Source organism: Ailuropoda melanoleuca, chromosome 13 (genome assembly GCF_002007445.2).
Source record: "Ailuropoda melanoleuca isolate Jingjing chromosome 13, ASM200744v2, whole genome shotgun sequence".
NCBI lineage: Eukaryota > Metazoa > Chordata > Mammalia > Carnivora > Ursidae > Ailuropoda > Ailuropoda melanoleuca.
The window spans coordinates 53,518,710-53,541,953 of record NC_048230.1 but is presented as its reverse complement, the minus strand read 5'-3'; the positions used below and the strand labels follow the sequence as shown (position 1 = coordinate 53,541,953).

At 43.3% G+C, this 23,244-nt stretch overlaps 1 long non-coding RNA gene across 1 annotated transcript; it reads right to left on the bottom strand.

The window, feature by feature from the left end:
- Window positions 1–1,723: 1,723 nt before the first annotated feature.
- LOC117795796 lies at window positions 1,724–5,090 on the bottom strand. The gene is made up of 3 exons (XR_004619943.1): window positions 4,162–5,090; window positions 3,785–4,003; window positions 1,724–2,208 (listed from the first exon to the last, which is right to left on the bottom strand). It is a non-coding gene; the product is annotated as an uncharacterized LOC117795796 (long non-coding RNA).
- Between the last annotated feature and the right edge of the window lie 18,154 nt (window positions 5,091–23,244).

The window sequence follows — 23,244 nt, the reverse complement described above, 5'->3', positions numbered from 1 at the left end:
TCTATCTCTGTCGAATAAATAAATAAAATCTTTAAAAAAAAAATACTAAAACCAGAGCACTTGGGCATCTGGGTGGCTCAATCAGTGAAGCGTCTGCAGTCAGCTCAGGTCATGATCCCAGAGTCCTGGGATAGAGCCACATCAGGCTCCCTGAGGAGGGAGCCTGCTTCTCCCTCTCTCTCTGCCTGTCATTCCTCCTGCTTGTACTCTCTCTCTCTCTTTCTCTGTGTCAAATGAATAAATTAAATCTTAAAAAAAATAATAAAACCACAGTACTTGAAAATTGGAAATCATATGATTTTGTTTATCCCAGCTCTTTAGTTATACAAAGGGAAATTTAGGCTGAGGAAAGCTATTTCACTTGACTTAGGGTCTTCAGATTCTGGTCCTGAATTTCATTTCACACTGATCCCCCATGGCCTTTTGTTTCCTCATCTGTAAAATGGGTGCATTGGGAGACGTGATCTTAAGCTATATAATGTGTATGATTCCGCAAGCATAGGATTTGGATCACACAGAAGAGGTCATCCAGGACTCCCTGTGACGAGTCAGTCCACCTTTCACCAGTGGATCAGCTAATTTTGGCCCCGGACAGGCATTAGCCCCCCCTAAAAGGTCGGGTTCTGGCAGCTGGAGTTTCCTGCCTATTTGGGTTTGTGTATTTTCGCCAGCCTTTGACTCAGAAAAATCCAATTCAAGTCCATTCTTTTAGTGCAAGTGGCAGCAGATACTAGAATATCCAGAATTGTCAGAATCCTGTTTCCTGCTTCACCCAGCCTCCCTGTCTCTGTCTTGCCTGGCTCTCAGCTTTGCCAGAACGGGCCTGTTGTACTTTTGGGAATTCCCTCAACCGCTCATCTTTTCAGGCTGAACATGAATGATTTAGCCAGCAAAAGTTAATAAAATTGACTGTGGTCTCCACAGAAGGGATAGTTTGTCAAAGCTCTATCTTCAAACTAATTGAATATATTTTTCATGAATTGTGATTAATGCCAGGTAATTTCAGAGGATGGCTTTTACTAATTAATAAATCAATCATCTTGACTCATCTTGGCAGACTACACTTCAAAAGTTCACTACTGTCTTGTTCAAAACCAGGATCCCATCCGTACCTAGTTTCGTGGTTTAATGTAATTCTTAAGAAAGCAAGCAGATTGAGCAATACTTTAATTCAGAAACAAGTTGCTCAATGTGTGTCCGCTGAAAATAACAAGCCTGAGAAGGGGAAACTATAAAACACAGGCAGTCCGCTAATATATTCCTGCTTCTTGATTTCACATTTACAACAAGGCTCACATTATTATAAAGGATTTGGAAAGGTCAGCTGGAAGCATCTTGCCACCCATAGAAGGATTTCTGAAGGAGCTGAAAGCACCAAATTAACTAAACACAATAAAATAAAAGAGACAACTTTTTCTGAGTTATTATAACATGTCTGGCTCTCAAACTCGACAGAACTTCTGAAATAAAAGCAGGTGAATTATTATTTTTCCTGCTCACAGAAAAGTTTATTTAAAAAGGCACTGGAGTTAGAGTTTCAAGAAAGGAAAATGGTTCGTGTTTTTCTTATCACATCAAAGGGGACGTACACGCCCTTTAACAGAAAGCAATTAGGAGCTGTTCAAAGACAGAGAGAGGCTCCCTGTAGCTAATGGCAGTTGGTTCTGAACCAGGTTAATACACACACCTAGGACCTTTCAGGACAGAGAGAGAGAGAGAGAGAGAAAAGAAATAGTTAATTTAATCACCCCATAAATTAAACCTCAACTGACATTCTCAGGGTCTTTTCTGTTTTCTGTTACTAGGATATTGAAAAATCTCTCATGGAGGAACAGGTATTCAATGAATGTCTTTACACAAAAGAAAAAGGCCTGGATTCCAGCCTTGGAGGGGTTCACAACCACACAGAAGGCTTGGAGAACAATAATCCTGCCCTTCCAGGATATTCACTGAAGTAGACCTCGGGGACCCTGGGCCCAGGACCCCACAGACTTCTTCTGCCTGGTGTCTCTGGATAGGGATAGGACGACAGGGGTGAGAGAGTGCAAACAGCTTCATGAGGTGGGAGAGTGAAGAGCGACGGGGAGGAGATGAGTGCAAAAGGACCCAGAGCCTCAGGAACATTTCTCCACACCTCCCCTGAACAGCTGTGGCACGGAGCAGTCTTCTCTCTTGGAATGCAAATGCAGCATTCACAGCCAATCCGGTCTTCGGAGTTAATTAACGTTTAGACGGTCATTTTTTTGGTTGGGGGAAGAGAAAAGGAAGAGAAAGAGGAAAAGGAATTGTCTTTGAATTAAGAGGAGGGAGACATAGAGTAATCATAACCATAATGGACATGACGACTTGTAGGGATGTTTCTGAAGTGCCGGGTCTGGGCGAAGTAAGGGCTTTCTATTCTTATTCCCTAAACTTCCGGTTAGGTAAACCTCCCCTAGCTGACACTCCCTCAGTTTCCTAAAATCTTTTAGTCATCTCTCCCGAGGGCATTGGATGTTTTTCCTACCTTAAACACCCACTCCTGCTAAGGGCCACCTGTGTCAGACAGGCACAGCACCCAGGGTGAAATTGCAAGGTTCCCAGTTAAAACAGGGTTAGGGAAGAAAGCTCTGGATTCCTCTATGGTATAATACACGGGCTTTCATACCTTCAACAGTCAGAGCCTTCCTTAACCGGGATCCCCATTCAGCCGCTCACAGCTGTGTGACCTTGGGCAACCCTCCACACCTCAGTTTCACCATCTATGAAATGGGTGTAATGACGGTATCCAGCCCTAAGTGTCATTGTGAGAACCAGATACAATATGTATAATAAATAAAGGCTGGCCATTGTTTTTGTGCTTGTTTTCAGGTTATCTGTTAAGAAACTGCCAACAGCGCTTCAGCCTGGAACTGGATTACTTAATATGTGTCTAGAAATATATTAAAAATCAGTGATTGTTCGGAAAATTTATCTCACCAATATCATGACTTACCCACTACAGGAACTTCTAAAAGCTTGATGTTATTTTTACATATGAAATTCGAAACTCTTGGACCCATCTTGTCTCCTCAGAATAGCCTTAGGATTCCACGAGAAAAGTAACAGTGTTTCCCCTGCCCCCCCCCCAATCTCCCACAGTGAGCGTTCAACATACAGTATATCAAACAAGCAGGTAAGGACAAGTACTAATTTCAGGTGTAAACAGAACGCCTGACTGGGCTAATTTGGGTCGTTCATTTTTCCCCCAGACAAAGGTAGATTTTCAAGCCAAACGGTACATAACAGTGTCTACAAATGTAAAATGTCTGCTCTCTGCATGTAATTACATTAGTTTCTGCACTTGTTTGTGTGTTCCTCTGTTTTTCTCACCCATTCTAGCCAAAGATCTGTCTTAATTTTATTGGACTTTGCAAAGAACAAGGATTTGATAGAGTTGTTGTTTTTGGTTGTTTCTGACTTATGTCAAAATTTTCTGCTTTTCAGTTTGCTAAATTCCTTCTTCCATTTATATTGGTAGATAATATCCACATTTATATCGCTGGAAGGTATATTGAGAATCCCACTTGGTGCGGAGTGGAAACCAGGGAGCTAAAACTTAAGAAAGAAAAATACACTTCTCAGATGATTTCACCCCTTAACAGAAATGAGGGGTTTTTTTGGTGGTGGTGGGGGGAGTGGTTTGTTTGGCTTTAAGATTTTACTTTTTTTACAAGAAGAATGTATTCAGGTATAGCTTGAAGAATGAAAAATACGAAGAAAACACTCCAAGATTCCCTAAGCATCCGCGGTGGCGTGGGCTCACCTGCCGGGTCCAGAGGACAGGAAGCAGGGAGGGGGCTGAGCGGGAGTGCAGAGAGGGCGGTGGGCGGGACCAGGGCGACTCTGTGGCTCTGTCTCCGGTCGCCTGGTTCTCTGCCGTTTTGTCTCTCCACCCACGAATTTCACCCAGGTGTGCAAGGACTTGCACCTCGCAATGCGCTGCAGGGGCCGCGATGACGGTGTAAAGGTTGGGGTGCACAGCCTGGCAGGAGGAAGGAAGGAGAGAAAGAGATAGGGAGGGAGGGAGAAGTTGGGGGGGGAAGGGAGAGAGAGAGAGAGAGAGAGAGAGAGAGAGAGAGAATCACGTGATTTTCTGGAACGCAGACTAGCTTCTTTATTTTGATTCTCTAGCAAACTCACTGTCTCCAAAATGCGTTGAGTGCACGGAAAGAGTAAAGTCACGTTCCACTGGAAAGGGTCACTTCTTCGGTTCACACGAACTTATTCTTTGATCCTCCCTCCTTGCTCTGAAGATTTACTCCCCTTTCAAATCAAATAATTTGTTTCTCATTCTGAGAAAAGCTTTCTAGATGTGATTTGCCTTTTGAAAGAGCGACTTTGAAGTCTTTCTCGGGCACATCCTTTCTTAAAGGGATATGGAAAGAGGAGACGGGCCTGCGGGGAGCTTGTTTTAAAAAAGTCACTTTCCGAATACCCTGTCTTTCCATTAAAGACTCTTGAACTGAAACCTGCTGGCTGCCAAGGAGACAATGCCAAATGCAGCCCCCCCCCCGGGGGGCTGGAACACCCCTGCCCCCGAGGGGAGCACCCAAACTTGTCTCTTTGGACCCAGGAGCCTGGTGAAGGTAAAGGTGTGCAGAGCCGAAAGGAAGCTGTGTTTTCATTTTTGAGCAAAGCCACTTCCGTGGGAGGGCTCTTGGCTCTGAATTAGCAAGGATTGCCAAATGCATTTAGTTCTCGTCTCCCAGGACTCGAGGGCAGGGACCGCTGAAATGCGGGCTTGTCTGTTTCCTGGGATGGTTCGATTTCAGGCTCCGGGGCTGCGAGTATTTACTACCTTCGGCCGGGGTTGGAGCAGCTCGCTGGACGGGGCCGGCGAGCACCTGCCCCACAGTGGCCCAACACGCTGACAACCAAGTCAAGCCTCTCAGTGCGGAATGAGATGTGTGCACACAAAGTGACCTTTAATTGTGTCTTAGAAACTCATGTCAGATCAACATGTGGTTTCACTTATTGAGCAGAGGTGATTACATTTCAAGCTGTTTTGTGTTAGTTTTCAGCATTTAAATAAAGCATTTTCTCTGTCATATATTTGATGTGGCTCAAAGAAGCTCGCTGCTTTTTTTTCCCTTCCCCTCATAGATTTTATTGTTTGATTAGTTCTTTTGTCAAGTGAGATCAAAGATGGCTTTCCTTTCTTCAGGAGAGATCTTTTCTTAAATCAATAGAATGGATTCCATGGTAAAGAGGAATTTTAAAGATTTTTGAAAAGGGAAAAGATTTCCACGGGAGGGAAGAAAAGATGGTTTTATGGCTGCATTATATTTATCTGTCAGAGAGTTGGATGAAAGTAAATACTAGGAGCTCCTGGCCGGCTCAGTCAGAGCATGTGACTCTTTTTTTTTTTTTTTTAAGATTTTTTATTATTTATTTGACAGAGATAGAGACAGCCAGCAAGAGAGGGAACACAAGCAGGGGGAGTGGGAGAGGAAGAAGCAGGCTCATAGCGGAGGAGCCTGACGTGGGGCTCGATCCCACAACGCCGGGATCACGCCCTGAGCCGAAGGCAGACGCTTAACCGCTGTGCCACCCAGGCGCCCCAGAGCATGTGACTCTTGATCTCAGGGTGGTGAGTTCGAGCCCCACAGTGGGGGTAGAGATTACGTTAAAAAAATTTTTTTTAAAGATTTTATTTATTTATTTGACAGAGATAGAGACAGCCAGGGAGAAAGGGAACACAAGCAGGGGGAGTGGGAGAGGAAGAAGCAGGCTCATAGCGGAGGATATTGATGTGGGGCTCGATCCCATAATGCCGGGATCACGCCCTGAGCCGAAGGCAGACGCTTAACCGCTGTGCCACCCAGGCGCCCCTAAAAAAAATTTTTTTAAAGAAAAAGTAAGTACTATGGCATGCTGAACTTTGGATTTACTATAGAAAGGCTTTTACAATCTTAGCTGGCAGGCATATTATGGAAAATATCCCCTTCACATTTTGTGATCTGGGAATATCAGGGAGCTACCCACCCATCTCCACTCCTGGCTTTGCTATGGAGCCGATGCTGGCCTGCTGGCCTTTGTGCATGCTGTTCCAGCCACCTGGAATGTCCTTTCCATGTCTCTGCTGGATACTCCTTCCTATACATCAAGAGAAAACCCGGCAGTTTCCAGAAAACATCTGTATTTTAGCTCCTTCTACCAAGGACCGACCATGTTACGTTGAAATTACGTGTTTACTTGTGGACCTGCTACTCCTTAGGGGCAGGAAACATGCTCTTCACCTTTTTAAAAAAATATATTTTATTAATTTATTTATTTGGGGGGGAGGAGAGGGAGAGGGACAGGCAGACCCCGTGCTGAACACTGAGCCCAACGCGGGACTCGATCCCATGACCCCGAGATCATGATCTGAGCCAAAATCAAGAGTTGGACACTCAACCAACTGAGCCACCCAAGTGCCAGGTGTCCTTGTCCTTTGCTCCTCTCTCCTCCTTGTGCTTGTTGGAACTCAACACACATACCTGTCGATCTGAATGGGACAAAGACAGAATTGGGGTCAGCATTCACTTTGCTAGTAAAGAAAAGATGATTAGGATTATATGGGGAGTATCTGGCAGTCACACAGTAAATACCACGTGTCAGATATCACAAATATAATACGCAGGTGCCCCTCGACAGCACTTACTATGATCCTCCAACAGTGAGTATTTTTCTCATTTACTGTATTAATCCACCTTTTTAGCTTAAAATGTCTGCTCCATGAGGGCAGGAGTTTTTGTCTCGTTTTCTTCACTGCTCTATTCCCAGCATTTGGAACAACACCTGAGACATGGCCGTTGGTCCAAATTATTTATTGAACGAAGGAAGCAATCTCGACATCATTTTGCCCACTTCCAGGCATGATGATGAAGGGGGAACTGAGATAGTCATCCAAGTAGTTCAAACCAGAGATTACTAAGTCAGTCCTGGGGATGCGGTGACTCTAGCTAATAATACCATATTGCATATTTGAACGTTGCTGAGAGTAGATCCGAGTAGATTCAAGAAGCCTGCGACACAAGAAAGAAAAATTTGTAACCGTGTGTGGTGACAGATGTTAACTAGACTTAATTGTGTTCGTTTCACAATATGTACAAATACCGAATCACGATATTGTATATCTGAAATTAATATCATGTAATAGGCCAATTATATCTCAATTCTTTTTTTTTTTAAGATTTTATTTATTTATGTGACAGAGAGACAGCCAGCGAGAGAGGGAACACAAGCAGGGGGAGTGGGAGAGGAAGAAGCAGGCTCCCAGCGGAGGAGCCTGATATGGGGCTCGATCCCAGGACTCTGGGATCACGCCCTGAGCCAAAGGCAGACGCTCAACGACTGAGCCACCCAGGCGCCCCATATCTCAATTCTTTTTTAAAAAGCTTACTTTCTTTTGAGTTAGCTTTCAAGGGGCCGCAGGTATGTGGGGGGGTGGTTACAAGTTGCCAGTTGCGCTGAGTGTGAGTTTGGCTTCAGGCTACCCCGTAGTACTGCACGTGGTTGATGCCTCTTCAGTGCTCAAAACACTATATTCTTTGTTTATTCAAAAAATTAGGGGCGCCTGGCTGGCTCAGTCAGTCAACTGTGCGACTCTTGATCTCGAAGTTGTGGGTTCGAGCCCCACGTTGAGTGGAGAGATTACTTAAAAAATCTTTAAAAAAAACCCCAAAACCCAGGTAATTGCCTGAAAAAAAAAAAACTATCAGGAAAATGAGTTATTTGGTATCCTAAAGTATCGCCAAGACCACATTTAAAAATTCTTCTTTTGGGGCGCCTGGGTGGCACAGTGGTTAAGCGTCTGCCTTCGGCTCAGGGCGTGATCCCGGTGTTCAGGGATCAAGCCCCGCATCAGGCTCCTCTGATGGGAGCCTGCTTCTTCCTCTCCCACTCCCCCTGCTTGTGTTCCCTCTCTCACTGGCTGCCTCTATCTCTGTCGAATAAATAAATAAAAAATCTTTAAAAAAATAAAAATAAATAAATAAATAAAAATTCTTCTTTTGCTCTCATTTTGTCCCACAGTCTTCAAAGTGTAGATGCTTAGAATTTTCTAGACTTAACCTTAGCCAAGAAAGGTCAAAAAGTCAGAGCGTTCAGTGTGTAGAACACATGCTCCACAACTCCAAGAACCAGGTAGGTTGTTTTCTCTGCTGCACCCCACACGCCCTGGCAGAGTGCCCGGCACACAGTAGGCCATCAAGACCTGGGTTGATGGGGGCGCCGGGCTGGCTCAGTCGCTGAAGCCTGAGACTCTTGATCTTGTGGGATTGTGAGTTTGAGCCCCGCGTTGGACATAAAGATTACCTAAAATAAAATCTTAAAGGGGTGCCTGGGTGGCTCAATAGGTTAAGTGTCTGCCTTCAGGTCAGATCATGATCTCAGGGTCCTAGGATCAAGCCCTGCATCAGGCTTTCTGCTTAGTGGGGAGTCTTAAATAAATAAACACAATCTTAAAAAAAAAAACTTAACAACAACAACAACTGTGTTGATGAATGAATGAATAAGTGAATAAAGGAATAGTCTATCTCAGCGACTGTTGTGTAGGTTGAACTCTAGGCACCATTTGAGATCATGAACAGCTGTGGAAGAAATTTCCCCTGCCTTTACAAAGTAGTGGTTGAATGGCTAACCATTTAATTTGAACGTCTAGGTGGCCACTTGTATGCCCAATTAAAAGTTTCCAACCACAGTTTTGCTTGTGTACATATTACCCCTGTAATTAGCCATGTGTGTAAAATACACTGGGTTTTCTGTAATAGAAGAAACAACAAGGAAATACATATACCTATGGGAGAGAGGTGAACATTAAAAAAAAAAAATCCCGGGAGTGAAAAACAACAGAAAAAAAAAATATTTTTTTTAAACAACAGAAAAAAATTAATGCAAAAATTCGTGCAATTAGATAATGTTCCCCCCTTAGAGCACAAAGCCTCTGAGAGAGTATCTAGGCCTTGGCAAAAAAAAAAAAAAAATTAAGGCCCATAGGCCAATGCAAAGTCTGGCCATCTAAATATCTTTACTCAATATATTGGTTAGCTTTTTCTGTGTAATGAACTGCACCAAGATGTGGTAACTTAAAGCAAACAACTGTTCAAAAAAAATTATTTTAATTTTTAATGATTAAAAAAAATTTTTTTAGGGCAGTTTTGAGTTCAGAGCAAAATTGAAAGGAAGTTCTAGAGTATTCTGTGTATTCCCTGCTTACACACTGTATATGCTCGCCCCAACCTATACACAGCCTTTCCCCAACCATTTATTCTCTAGGTCATATTTTCTAGATTAAGCCAGACGGGCTAATCGCTGTTGGACTCTCTCGTGTATCTGCGCCAGCTGCTGGATGATGAAGGATGGCCTTCCTCAGGTGACTGCTGGCTATCCAGGTGGATAGTCGAGCAGCCCTCATCGGGGAGGGCTTGTCTCTGTTCCACATGGTCCCTCCAGTACTGTAGCCCAAAGTTCCTCACCTGATGATCTCAAAGTCCCAAAGGGCAATAAGAGTGCAATGTACAAAGTGCCCTGAGGCCTGGACTCAGGGCCTGTGCCTATCACCAGGGCTTGAAGATACTGCTAACCAAGGTTTGCCACCGGGGAAAACTGGTTTAGGCAAAACTAAAATAACAGAATCAGTAAATCAACCGAATCTGGCAGACATCAATCACCGGAGGTAAACACAGGAGAGAGGATAGGATCACGAGATCTAGCCAAGCGCAATTAGCATACAATCGTTGGGCCATACTTACACTAAAACATGATTTGTTGATCAGCATACAATAGTTGGGCCATACTTACACTAAAACATGATTTGTTCTTTATCTGAAAGTCAAATTTAGATGAAAGCCCAAGGTCTTATTATTTTCATATAAGAAGCAAATAGAAATGGAAGTTTTAGTATTTTCCTTTGCCACCCAGTGGCTCACCTGGCACTGACCACCCTCTCCATTTTGGAGACACCCCATACTCTGAGCTTTTAGGAGTAAGAATCACTTCTTACTAGGTTTTGTATCCCCAGGGCTAATTGTGAGCTTCTTATAGACCATAGGACGGTGAGTAAATGTTCTGTTTCTCAGTTTCCTCATCTGTGAAATAAGGCTAATGATAGTACCCACCTCACAAGCCATGTGAGGGTCATATGTAGAGGACATGCAAGACGCTTGGAGTGTCAGACATGTGGTGGGCTCTCGGTACATGTTATTTATTTATTATTATTATTGATCTCATTGTTATTGGCAATCATAGTTGGTCAAATCCTACTATGAAAAAACTGTTAAACTAAACAGTTTTTTAAATTTTATTTTTTTCCGTTTTTTAAAATTTAAATTCAGTTAATTAACATATAATGTATTATTGGTTTCAGTGGTAGAGGTCAGTGATTCATCAGTCTTATATAACACCCAGTGCTCATTATATCACGTGCCCTCCTTAATGCCCATCACCTAGTTACCCCACCCCCCACCCCCAGCACTCTTCACTTTGTTTCCTATGATTAAGAGTCTCTTATGGTTTGTCTCCCTCTCTGATTTTGTCTCATTTTATTTTTTCCTCTCTTCCCCTATGATCCTCTGTTTTACTAAACAGTTTTTAAAAAAAGGAATCTTAAAATTATTTTCATTTTCAAACTCCACACACACATTTTTTTTTTTAATATCTCATGCTACCAAAAGTGCATGTAATTGGTGTTCTCACAACTGCAGGACTTTACCTGCACTTCAGTTTAGCATTACAGTGGAGATCCTGGGGGCCCCTGGCTGGCTCCGGACAGTAGAGGCTGCGACTCTTGATTGTGAGTTCGAGCCCCACATTGGGTGTGGAGATTACTTAAAAACAAAATCTTAAAAAATAAATAAATAAATAAAATGAAGATCCTGGAGCATTTTCATGCATATACAATTCTGCATACACACCCCAGTCTTGGGAAAATATATTAGACGTTTTAAATTTGTATAAAGGGGTATGTCCCAGCTCCTGGGAGGTGTTGGGGATTGGCATATGACAATAATAATAGCAATAACATCATACTGATACCTGAGTGGAGGTCACTGACTGTGTGACCTCGTGCCTGTCACTCAGGCCCCTAGAGCCTTGGTTTTCACATCCTACCTTCCTCTACGACTTACAAGCTACATGAACACTGTGTGAGCAAACCCATTATTTTAAATTCCAATATGCTACTCACACATTACCAATTATGCCTAGGAAGCACTTGCTTCTTTGTGGCTGGAGAGTATAAATCCATTTTCAGACTTAAAAAGGATACATTAAAATTATTTTCATGTTTATGGTCGAAATCAAACACCTTCCTTAATTTTAAATTCCAGGCTCTTTTAAACACGATGTTTTGAGGACAGTCGCCGTGTTTGAGTGAGGATTGTGGAACCTTGCCTTTGTGGGCCGAACATAGTACTAACGATCTGGGACACAGCACCTAGGTTCTAAGAGATACTCAAGATATAGGGGCACTTCTCCGGCTCTGTCGGTGGAGCATGGACTCTTGATCTTGGGGTGTGCGTTCGAGCCCCCTCATTGGGCATAGAGAGCACTTTAAAAAAAAAAAAGATACAGTTGTTGATCAAAGGATAAAATGAATGAATGAGTGAATTAATGAATTCATGGCTGCGTTATGTTGGAGAAGATCCTGTCTATGTTTGGGGGCTTACTTCACTATGACAGGTCGTTATAAACCTGAGCTCCATTCGGAGTTGGTTCCTCCGTGTCCTTCATCTGTGAGACTGAAGTCCAGTCGAGCCGGGAGAACCACTCCCTTCCATAAAGCCTCTAGCACAAAACACAAGCATCGTGAGAGCTGGCCCGTGAGCTTGAGCTCCTCCGCGGGGCTCCGGGCTCTGTTCATTCCAATTTTTTCTGGTTATGTCTTGGATCCGCTGATCTGGGTTCTAATGTTTCCCTCACTCTTGACTCCTGAGTCAGTTTGAGTGACTTGGTTTAACTGTTCCAGACCTTCGTCTTTTCATCTGTAACCTGAGGGAGCCAACAGAGCCCATCTCCCTGACTTAATGTAATTATAAGAATTAGAAGAATGCTTGTGCTTGCATAATATTTATTGGTATTTGCTAAATGTCGGGCACAATCTTGTCCCTCACCATCGCCCCCAAAATCCATCGAGGTAGGTAAATTACGTCATAAAAATATATCCCACCCAATGCAATAAATCTATTTCACTGTGAATGATGTATGTGTGTATGTATATACTTTTACAAACATTTTCCCTTTTTCTGGATTGACCCTTATGCAAAAGTCTGTGTACATCCCTGGTCTGGGGTATAGTGGGATGGAGAAATAAAATGGTGGTGGATCAGTAGGAAATAGTAGTCGAATATACAAAGGAAGGCTTTTTTTTTTTAAGCAAGGATGACTCACTTTTTTTTTTTTTAAGATTTTATTTATTTATTTGAGAGAGAGATAGAGAGGCCGGCAGAGGGAGAGGGAGAAGCATGTTCCCCACTGAGCAGAGAGCCTGGCATGGGATTCGATCCCAAAACCCTGGGATCATGACTTGAGCCCAAGGTAGACGCTTAACCAACTGAGGCACCCAGGCACCCCTGACTCACACATGATTATCCTTTTGAAGAACTTACTTGTTCTTTGGAGAAGGACTAGTTCCGTGGTCAAGGCATTCAGGAGACCCAGTCTCCTTCCTTGGAAAATCCACAGCGCATTTCCTATGCCAGTTTGACCACAGAAATTGGTGGTGTTGTCGTGTCTTCTATCCTCATGAACATTGTGGAACATGGTCTGGAAATCTCTAGCATACTGCCCTGCCTGCAGGCACTCACGCAAACTATGGGCATCAGAACCCAAAGGTACCTTCCTGCAAGTTGGGGGTTACACGCCAGGTGGGGAGGCAAGGCTGGCGAATGACCGTCTCACTAATTTTCAACTGATTCTTGTGGTTGGGTGCAGAGTTGGCTTTAAAGGCTGACACAACGGCAGAAGACCTGGTGAATAGCAACTACTGCTAGGGGAAAAAAAGAGGTGCTGTTTGCAGGATGACAGGAAGCCCCAAAGGCTCTCGTCCTTGTAGTGCGCTCCCCCGCCCCCAGGGTAAGGCTGTGTTGCACCAGGGGGAGGTGCCGTGGTGATCGTCTGTGGGACCCTGTGGTGCCTGTTTGTATAGTAAGTGTGAACTGTTCTAACCTCAGGAAATCGCAACCAGGGTGATCACTCAATTTGGGGTCAACACTATTATTTAATTGAGAAAGTTGTTTATTCAGCTTTCATATTTATACTTCTTTGCTTTTTCTCATTCTCACTCTGCACTAAGTTGTCTCTCCACTTAACGCATGCCTAATTCTTTGGAAAAAAAGATTTCTATTGTTGTTTAAACCACCTGTGTGCAGCTTTTTTTTTTTTTTTAAGATTTTATTTATTTATTTGTCAGAGAGAGAGACCGCACAAGCAGGGGGAGCAGCAGGCAGAGGGAGAGGGAGAAGCAGGCTCCCTACTGAGCAGGGAGCCTGAGCCATCAGGTCTGGGGCTTGACCCCAGCACCCTGGGATCCTGACCTCAGCCAAAGGCAGGCGCTTAACTGACTGAGCCACCCAGGAGCCCCTACAACGTGTGTGCTGCTTTAAAGAAAAGTACAACCAGAGTAAAAATCATGAAGATTCCACCACACAGAAAAGGGCACTCTCAACATCTTATGAATGTCATTCTTGACTTTTCTGGCACGCACAGTAATTTTACATGAATTCTGTGCTGTATGTCCTAGACCTTTTTTTTTTTTTTTTTGCAATAATAAACATAGATAGACATTACTTTTGTTAGTGGCCCAAAATATTCCACTGTGTGGCTTTGTTGTAGTTTATGTTACCCTCTGACTGCTTTTGAGGGACCTTCTGGTTGTTTGCAACTTGTAATTATTCCAAATTGAGCCTTGTTCAAACACAAGCTTTGCACACTTGAGAGACGTTTTCCTTAAGGTAAACCTCTAAAGGCAAGATATCTGTATCGAAGCATACCTGTATCTTATATTTGCCTCCATATTGCCAAATTGCCTTCCAGAAAGGTTACACCAAATGACCCCCGTTCCAAATGTGCAAGAAATTGCTTCTTTTGATACCTGGAATTTTTAAACCATTTATAAGACCACTCTCGATCTCTGCTTTACTGTATGACTATCTCTAGGGAAAAAGATTAGTTCTGTTGTAAAGTGGATCACTTCCAAGGGGAAAAAAAACGCCTACGATACAGAAACCAGTTAATTTTCCATTTTGTCCATCTAATGCCAAAAGATAAGCGTGAACGTCCCTTTCAGGGAATTGCTAGTGTTTCAAGTAGCACAGAGATCAAATCTGCGCTCAGTATTTTAACACAAACACAAATGAGGCAAAGTTGCCTCTTTTCCAAGATTCCCAAGGCTTGGGAAATCCTAACTGAGTGTCTTTAAATAGATACGAATCTATTAAGTCAAAGATTGATTTATTTTATGGACAATGAGCAACTTTCTAATGCAAGAGTGGATACCATCTTCTAAGCCTGCTTTACATAACCTTTCTGGAATTATCGACTGGGTATGTCCAAAAGAACGGGTTTCTGATGCTGGGTTTCCCTTCAGACAAAAGCACTCCATACAATGCCTCGTTCCTGACATCTAGTAAATATTCAATAAAACTAGTTGAATGGATACAGGGCATATGGCAAAGTTAAGAAATCAAGTGTCCACCCTATCAGTCAGAATGTACCTAATCAGTCAGAGTTATCAGTCAGAGTTAATAGTCAGGAGCTATTAATAGGTAACCGAAGCTCTGAGCAATCCTTCCTGGATTCTCCTGTTTTCCAGAAGTAGCGACAGCAAACCGGTGGACAGGGTTTTATTGTTTTTTGTGGGGTGTGTGTGTGTGTGTGTGTCTGTTTTCCATTCAGGTGGCATTTAAACATTTCAAAATAGTTGCCAACATTTCTCAAGTCACCTTTACATAAAAGTCTGGATTTCTGGTTTTTCTCAACAAAACGCGAGCGCTGGCCACACCAAGTCTGAACACGCAGCCCCACGGCCATAGGGGGCCAGGGGTGAGGGATGGCGGCCCCTCCTCCAGACTGCCGCAGTCCCCACCCGGCTGCCCCGCTCACCTCTCTACCTGCCTGGTTTCTAGATGCAGCTTGATTTTGCCACACCTTTTTTTTTTTTTTTCCTTTAAGTTGGAATGTGTTCCTTGGAGATCTTCTTATCTTAGATTATTACCCCCATTCAAAGAAATTTACTTGCTTTCTCTCCCCCTGATTTTTAAAAGATTGTGCTACTTCTGAGCTTTCTTCGATGGCTTGTATTTTGTCTTTGTCTTCACCAGACTAGCGGGGACAACTCTCCAGAGAGACCATCTCTCAGCAAACTCTCTACTGTAGGTTGGTGACAATCAAAGACATTGGAATACTTTCTCCCGGGCACGTGGAGTGGGGGAGGGGAGAGTCTGAGCACTGAAAAGACACAAGATTATGGAGGGTACTGCTCAATGTTCCTGCTCTCGGCCAATCCTGGTTGTCAGACTAACCCCAGCAAGACATTTACTTGAAATATTTATTTTTGGGGTGGGGGGAGGTGGGAATCTTGATTCTACTCTGCTTTGAGTGGAAAAAAACAAAACTGTTGACTCTCTATTATCTAATTAGACATCAAAATCCAGAGACACGTTCTTAATATTTTGCTATCAGAAAAGCAGACATTTTAGACATCGCAGATCACATACAAGATAAACACATTGCCCATCCCCCACCTCCCCTAAATAACCCAAGAATAAATGCCCAACTTCTATTACCATACCAATTTGTAGATAGTCTAAATCGACTTTATTTTTTCCTCCAACAGGAGGTGTTTGGTGTCAATGTATATTTTTTCTCCCAAAATGCTTCTTGTCCTCAAACTATTAATTTTGTTTTTATGAATAATACAGTACACCCCGGTTATTACTTAGTTTGATTGTATGCTAGCCTCATGCTCTGCATTTTAATTTAAGTGTAACTGCTCAGAAAAAATGCAAATCTCTTCTATTCAAATTCAAAAGAAAATAAATGGATTTTTTATGGCCTAAAGGATCTATTCATTACCAAATCATTTATCTTTTCAGAAGGAACAGTTTATATATCCAATACGCTCTAGTGCTGTCTTTATTTTCTTCATTTTTCTCTCCTTTGATAAATATGCTTGCTCTTTCAAATCTCCCTTGAATCTCTGCCGATAGGGGAGCTTATAGCCGACTGAACAAGAATATAATTAATAGCATCAAGCAGAAAGCAAAGGTTGCATAAGAAAGCTCGAACATATCGGATATTTAAAAAAAATAATAAATCTAAAACTTGGATTGCCATGTTAAAAAAAAAAAAGACAACACCCAGAAAGAAAGATACACGCCTGGCCTTATCAAAGTAAAATGACATAAAGGGGAGGGAAAAGACAGAAGTCCGTGTCTCTTTCACAGACTCGCTTTTCGTGAGTCCTGTTGCTGATAGCCTTAAGAGCTGGGAGCATGCATGTTCTCATCATGAGCTCTGATTTTGCTTCTAACATGATCTGCTATTAGAAGTTTGGCATTTCGAGTGCCAGCCTGTATTTTTTTTTTTTATTGAACACCGATTTACGTTTATATGTTGATTAGAGAGAAACCAGTGTAGAGAGCTTTGCTGCTGGGAGGTGGGGCGGGGGAGTGGAACACGCAGACAGCTGTGATACACAAACAATTTCCGCTAAATACCTTTCATCCTCGCAGCTCCAAAGGGCTCGAACAGCTTCCTCCTGATTTAGGAAGGCCCTTCAGTGAGAAATAGTAAGGGCAGGTGTGAGTTTGTGGCCTTTTTCTTTTCTTAGACATTTGCCTTTCTCTGGCATACCGTGCTTTAAAAATCATATGACTGCGTTAAAGTTACGCAGAACGTTGACTTTCCCCGTTCATGTTTTATGTATTCAATCGGATTTCAGGGCAAACTGAATGGATTTCTTTGTTCGGACTAGATTAAGTCCAGATAGATAATCTAGTTTAGTTATGGCTACATTGTTCAAATAATGCTACTTACAGTGCTTACAGCACAATGGCAGATTTCAGCGTTCATTCGGAAGAGGGAAAACTCATCTGCCGAGCTCAAAAATGTGTCGTCAGTCTAACTTGCTCCCCGAAGGCCAATTTAAAGACTGGTTTTCAAAGAATTGTTTACCTTGAAATTCTTAAACACCCAGCCGTGCTTCCACACACGCAGCCTGGGTTGGGGATCCCAAGTAATCCTGGGGAAGGGAGGGTTTGACTCAGGGTCTTTTTGACTGAAGGCTTCCCAAAATAAAATTTGGGTTTCAAAGAGGTGGAAGAAGGATCTTTGAGGGAGGGACAGGTGGAGCTGGTGCTCGAGGGCCAAAGACACACCATCCAGAAAACATCTGATAACTAACTCTTCCAGAGACAACAATAAATCAGGGCTTTCTGAAGTGCTTCTATTCGGTGCTGTGTGTTTTTTATAAGGAGAAATTCTGGGATTAGGATGGGAAGGGCAATGAGGGGACATACAAGCAAATGTTTACCTAGGCTGCTTCACTTCTTTCTGGATGCTAGCTTGGCTCTTGGCGCCATTTGCCCTCCATTTTGTGATTTATTTGGGAAATTCCTGAGGTGGGAGCCAAGTGATAGATGAAGCTCATGGCACCAGAAACGAAAACAAATAACGCACTGGAATCTATTTAGCAGGTGATAATGCAGAATGCAGGAAAATAGATGGAGGATCGATGTAATCATAATCCTAATCATAAAGGACTTAATCATAAAAAGAAATAACTATTGCCATGCTGACTCCAAAGTGCTAAAAAACTGAATAGATTATTTAGGGAATGTGTGTGGAATTTTTCTGCATAGATCACCTATCACTCAGGGTCTGGGCGACTGGATGAGGTAAATGGACAAAAACAGCTTCTCTTGAGGGAGGAAAGAAAAGGCATGAAAATCACCACACAGGCCAAGGACCACTTTCTTGTTTCATGTGTCAAAAACAGAGAATAGATTATGCTTAAAAAAAAAAATCAGGTGTAAACTACGAATAGAATCCTGGATCAGATTTTAAAATGTTTCCTAGGGATGCCTGGATGGCTCAGTCAGTTAAGCGTCTGCCTTCAGCTCAGGTCATGATCCCGGGATCCTGGTATTGAGGCCCTCCCCGCCCCCCCCCCCCCCCGGGGCCCCCTCCCNCCCCAGGTGGGGCTCCCTGCTCACCGGGGAGCCTGCTGCTCCCTCTCCCTTTGTTTCTCCTTCTCCCTCTGCTCCCCCTGCTTGTGCTCTCTCTCTCTCTCTGTCAGATAAATAAATATAATCTTAAAAAAAGATGTTTCCTATAAGGGACATTAACTGGACAATAGGCAACATTTGAGTAAGACTTTCAAATTAAATAAGGGTACTGTATCGATGCTGATTTCAGGATTTGGACGATTATCCCGTGATTATGTAAGAGAATGTTATTTTTAAACAAACAAACAAAAATACACTAAAGAAAGGAAAAAAAAATTGGGAATGTGGGCAGAGAGCTAACTTTTGCTTGTCACCACATTTCCAGGAATTGTCCCCGACTCTGGAGCTCCTGTGGTTTCACACAAGATAATGATTTTGGAAGAGAAAATCTTCAATTGGTGGGCTGACCTGCTCTCCTGGTTAAGACCCTGGGCAAATTAATTAAGCACTTGCTTTGCCCCTCCATTCCCTCAGCTATAAGACTGGTTTCATAGTAACTCATCCCATCTACAGCTGACCCTTGAACAACAGTGTGTGGGTGCTGATGCCCCCCACAGCCAAAAGTCCATGAATACCTTTTTTTTCCCCGTTAAGTAATCTCTACATTGTTCAATGTGGGGCTCGAACTCACAACCCTGAGATCAAGGGTCGTGTGCTCTCCGGACTGAGCTAGCTAGGCTCCCCATGCATAACTTTTGACTTCCATACAACTTAACTACTAACAGGCTACTGTTGACCAGAAGCCTAACTGGTAACACATGTTTTGTATGTTATATGGATTATATACTATATTTTTACAGTAAAGTAAGCTAGAGAAAAAACGTCATTAAGAAAATCATAAGGAAGAGAAAATACATTTATTAGACTGTACTGTGTGTGTGTATATATATATATATAAATCCGTGTATAAGTGGACCCACACAGTTCAAACCTATGTTATTCAAGGGTTAGCTGTGGTGGCTGCAAGGATTCAAGGAGTAATGTGCACAGAGCATTCATCTGGCCCCTGGCTCAAGGCAGGTATCAGAAGTTGTCTGGTAGATGGTCACGATTATGCTTAACATTATTTCTAGAGCTTCCATTTTGATGAGTTGGCTTTTGTGTGTTTGGTAATAACTTAAAATAGCATGGCTTGCGTGTAAATCCATGTACCTGGAAAATGTTCATATGCTTTAGAAAATACAGTGTTTGGAAGTTGGACTTAATTCTCACCAAGATAAACACCTTTGTAATTACATGGAAGTTATGTTCTTTCCTGGTGGAAAAAGATTTTATGAAAAGCATAATTAACTTGGGCTTGGAGGAATAAAGCTCTATTGGTAATAGTGAGCAACTATTGGTTTGTGTATAAGAAGAAGGGAGGAGGCTCCTGGCTGGCTCAGTCGTTCGAGCCTGTGACTCTTGATCTTGGGGTCGTGAGTTCAAGACCCACCATGGGCGCAGAGCTTACTTACAAAAAAAAGGTGGGGGGGAGGAAGTTGTCCACAAATAGACACTTAATAGTAATGCAGTAACAGCAGCCCGTGTGGGTGTCGTGGAGCCCAGCTTCCAGAACCTTCTGCCGTCATGCTTCTTGAGGAGTGAGTCCTCCAGGTTCTTCTGTAAGTCTCATAGCTTCAGCTAATTTTTCACAATCTAGATTCTGGGGGCACCGAGAAGGGGAAACGAGCATTACAAATATAATTTTAGCTGTTACCTTTTGTCTTCTTTCTTTTGACTAGAAAGGGGTTAGCTGTTCAGAGAAGAAAACTAGGAAGGGTCTACGACCACCAGCATAAAGTAGGGCAGGGACAGGTCTCCACAGCCCTCTGCCCAGAAGTGTCAAGGTTTTCGGCTGTTGGTCGGAAGCAGCGGACACGTTTCCTGAACATCTACTTATCTACTTGCTAATGCACTTTGGTGTCATTTGAGGACAGGAGTATCACCATGTCCCTTTCTGCACCGTGCACATCTCTGTGGGAGCCGTCAACTATACTTGAAGCAATTGGAGTATCAGATGATATGGAAAGGCATGCTCTGAGAGGGACAGATAAGGCCTCCGAGGGGCTGTTCAGCAGGCATAGGGCTGATTGCAAAAGACTGAAAAGGTCAAAAGTGTCAGGAGAACTAATGATATTATCAGCAGTGTCGCTCTTAGGGGCGTGAACTTTAGATCCACCCGCCCTACGAAAAGAGTCCCGATGACCATCGTTTACAAGCCCAGAGACCTTGAGCCAGCTAATTAGGGTTGGGAAGCCTTAGTTTTCTGATCTATAAAATGGGGTGATAATGGCATCTGCCGGGGAGATGACAGAAGAATTAAATAAGAAAATGAATGCACAACACACTCGAGAAAGGACCGCCACTATTTCTATTATTATGGGTTATTTAATAGTTTTGGAGAGTGCATTGGATGGAGGAGGCAGGATGTCACCATTCCCGGTAGGACTCAAGGCTGCAAATGGTGACTCAGGAGGCCTTATTGCATTTGCAGACCTGTGTTTGCTTCGATGAGTTTTTAAACGTTTTTGGAACGAGGCGGGTTCACATACACGTTCAGACATTCGCTGGAAAACTAGGAAAAGCAGGCAACTTTGGGTTCACATTCCCCCACCTGGCAATGATCACAGAGTAACGAAGGCTTGACTTTTTGGTCGGCATGATCTTTGCTAGGATCCATTATCCCTCAGGATCTTTCTCAATTCTTTTGGCATTTGAGTTTCAGACTCTCGAATGAACTTCTGTCTATAATACTTGCATTGAAGGTGATTGATGTTAACTCAGATGAAACTGTATGATTCAACCATCAGAAAGAATGCAATCTTGCCACTTGCAACGACATGGATGGAGCTAGAGAGAATCATGCCAAGTGAAATAAGTCAGTCCGTGAAAGACAAGTACCATATGATTTCACTCATCTGTGGAATTTAGGAAACAAAACAAATGAGCAAAGGAGGGGGGAAGAGAGGCAAACCAAGAAACAGACCTTTAACTATTGAAAGCACACTGATGGTCATCAGAGGGGAGGTGGGTGGGGGGATGGGGGAAACAGGTGCTGGGGACTAAGGAGGGCACTTGTCGGGAGCACAGGGTGAGGTATGGAAGTGTTGAATCATTATATCGTACACCTGAAACTAATATAACACTGTATGTTAACTAACTGGAATTAAAAAAAAAAACTAAAAAAAAAAAAAAACCCGCAGAGGATATCAATGGTAGAATTTTCGGCATCACTAGGAACACATTTTAGGGGGTGCTGAGGATTCTTTAACCAGACAAGGAGCAGAGTTTTTCAAACTCCAGTTATGTATCAGAATCCCCTGGAGGGCTCATTAAAGTGCAGGTCACTGGTCCCCACCCCCGGAGTTTCAGAATCAGTAAGTCTGGGGTGGGACTGAGATTTTGCATTTCTCTCAAGTTCTGGGGTGATGCTGGTAGATCCACACTTGGAGATCCACAGACCTATAAAATGTGTATCTTTACTTCGCTTTCTTTGCAACAACAGTATTTGTTTGCTTTAAAATAAAGTGCATACACCGCGGAAGGTATAGGGTAGGAAGTGGCCATCTATAGTTTTCCTACTAGGTAGTCACGGTCAGTAGTTCATTTCTACCCTTCGAGAAGAATTCAGGAAAGAAGTTAATTTTTTAAAAGTTGCTATTTCTTTATAAACCGGTGTGATAAAGGCCATACCATACAGCTTAAGAGCTGTGAAGTTTTCTTTTTAGATTTTATTTATTTATTTGGCAGAGAAAGAGAGAGAGAGAGCAAAAGCAGGGGGAGTGGCAGGAAGAGGGAGAAGCAGGCTCCCCCCCTGAGCAACTGGGGGCCCCATCCCAAGATCCTGGGATCATGACCTGAGCCAAAGGCAGACACTTCGCTGACTGAGCCACCCAGGCGTCCCTTTATGTTTCTTTTCTAGATCGCCTTGAAGTTATAACCAGTGAAGCAGAAACAACCTGTGAAGGCCTGGGAAAGAGAAAACGAACCCTGGCGTGGACTGAGACTCACGGCGTACTGGCTGCCGTGCGCAGCGATAGTCTGCCAAGATCTCAATTTATTTGCCACAGCAGCTCGGTGTGCAAGGCTTAGCAAGGCAAATGACTTGTGTAAGGTCATACCTCTAGTGACAGTTGAGGTGGGATTTGAACAGAGCAACCTTCATAATCAAGCTACACGTTCCCCTACCCACTACCCGTTCCTCTGCTTACCTGTTCTAGCTGGCATTGACTGATTGTTCATTAGATGCCGGACACCGTGCTGAGCATTGGGGAGTGCAAAGATCTCAGGGATGTAAACCCCGGCGGAGTCCCAGCTCCCTGTTCTTGTGGTCAGGGATTTTCCCTATGGACTGTTTCCCCAGGGAAAGGCAGACACACACGCACACATACACCATTCGGGGCACAATTTCAGGGCTTTCACAGATATCCCCCAAATTTACTTATGAGTCTCCTAGCCTTCCAAGTGAAGGACCCTGGATCTTGTAAAATAATGCCCAAGTTTTGCCCCTGTGGGCTCCCAGAGTGATGTGATTCATGCATGAGGCTTAGCTGAGGTGTGGTTTAGTGTCTTATACTATCTGAGTGAACATTGCAGCTCTGCAGTCTATCTCTAGTATATGGAGGGATTAGACACAGGGCTGGCGTCACGGGTGTGTGTCCTGGGCAGGTGCCCGGGCCCGAGTCCTTAGAAGGGCCCCACATCCGATGCTCTGCTGTTGAGATTCTTAATAATTTCTGAACAAGGGGCCTCACATTTTCATTTCACACCAGTCCCTGTAAATGATGCAGCTGGCCCTTATTAGACATTGTGGCACCCACGAGAGACCCGTCCAGAGGCCCAAACATTTGAAAATAAATGATTACTGGGCAGATTCTAGTTCGTTTCACTGTCACAGGGACGCAAGTGTGATAAGTCCTAGTTTTACCCCCACTTTATAGGTAAGGAAGAGTTTTGCAAATGCACTTAGTCCTTGAAATGGCCAGCGTTGAGTGATTAGGGAGCCTCATTAGTGAGTAATGAGTCTAGAATTTTGCCT